The sequence below is a fragment of the Jaculus jaculus genome, chromosome 14 (assembly GCF_020740685.1).
Source record: "Jaculus jaculus isolate mJacJac1 chromosome 14, mJacJac1.mat.Y.cur, whole genome shotgun sequence".
Classification (NCBI taxonomy): domain Eukaryota; kingdom Metazoa; phylum Chordata; class Mammalia; order Rodentia; family Dipodidae; genus Jaculus; species Jaculus jaculus.
The window spans coordinates 71605602-71607111 of record NC_059115.1 but is presented as its reverse complement, the minus strand read 5'-3'; the positions used below and the strand labels follow the sequence as shown (position 1 = coordinate 71607111).

The window sequence follows — 1510 nt, the reverse complement described above, 5'->3', positions numbered from 1 at the left end:
TTTTTCTCCTATTATGAGGGACTTGTGTAGGCTGATTTTTTATGGAAAGTAAATAATGATAAGTTCTTTTGTAAAGTTATGGGTAAACAACAACTGTTATATTTGTTCATCCATCCCGCCCACACACACACACAAAAGAAAACAAAAATCACTGGAGCTCTTTCCCTGTCACCAATGTGCCAAGGCAGGAGGCTCAGGTGCTTTCAAGAGTGAGCATCACCGTAATCCACACCATGGCTGAGGAAGTCATTGCTGCAGGAGGCATCATGGACCGTGTCACTGATTTACAAGAAATGCTGAAGGCCACCCTCACCCCCATGGTCTACCCCCTGGAATTCTGGAATTCTTAGAGGTGCAAGAGCTTTAGTTAAGTGCCAAGTCCATCTTTGTGGGCTTGCATCCCATTGTGAAGAGCCAATGTGTGTGAATTGGTGGAGACCTTCTGCTGAGCACCAAATTAAACTTACTAAGGTGGATGACAAAAAGCTAGGTTAATGGGCAGACCTCTGCAAAGCTGGCTTAGAAAGGAAATCCCTGTCAAGTGGTTGGTGGTAGTTGTGTAGTCACTGAGGAGTAGGGTAAAGAGTCTTGGGCCAAGGATACTCTTGAAGAGTATTTAAAATTCAAGGAAAGAACAAATAAAATATATGGCTCATTTTCAAAACAGTTACTAGAAAAATATAAGATATCCTATAACTAATATCCTGGTGAACATTTATATATACAAATAAGTATAGATGACTTATAGTGTATAATGTACATGAAAGAAAAAGACAGGTATATTGATGATTATTCATTCTTCAATGAGTACTTTCATATTCTACAATGAAATGTCAAAGATACAGTTCTATTAAAAAATACAGATCTGTGCCATTGTTTTTAACAGCTGCATAAAAGTGCATTGGGTATATACAAGGTAAATGTACTTCATCCTATCAGTGACAGAGTTTTGATTGTTTCCAATTTTTGCTATTATTTATGTTACTGCATAAATAACATCTTTTATTTATATGTGTTGATTCCACTTTTGGCATATTTTGCTATAAGGAAAGAAATATGTACATTCTAAATATTTTATTACATACTACCAAGCTTATTTGCACAGTGGTAAAATATGTTTAGCTTTTCTCTATGTTTCATAATTTCCTCATAGCTAAAATATGCTATTTGGAAGCAAGGTGTGGTGGTGCATGTCTTTAATTCCAGCACTCAGGAGGCCCAGATAGGAGGAGCATCATGAATTTGAAGCCACACTGAGACTACTTAGTGAATTCCATGTCAGTCTAAGCTATAGCAGGATCCCATCTTGTAAAAAAAAAAAAAAAAATTAAAGTCATTTGGAGACAATAAGGTAAAAACAAAAGCAGAGTCCATTGCTATTTTGCTTCTATATATTGGATATTAGTGAACCATTCCCATTTCTCTTTTTCTCTTTAATATATCTTTACATTTTGTGAACTTTGGTATTGTGAAATTCATTTATTCCCAAGTGCCTTATGAATGTTTTATT

At 35.6% G+C, this 1510-nt stretch overlaps 1 pseudogene; it reads left to right on the top strand.

The window, feature by feature from the left end:
- The first annotated feature begins 233 nt into the window (after nucleotides 1-233).
- Nucleotides 234-700, top strand: LOC123454664 (annotated as a pseudogene).
- Nucleotides 701-1510: the final 810 nt, after the last annotated feature.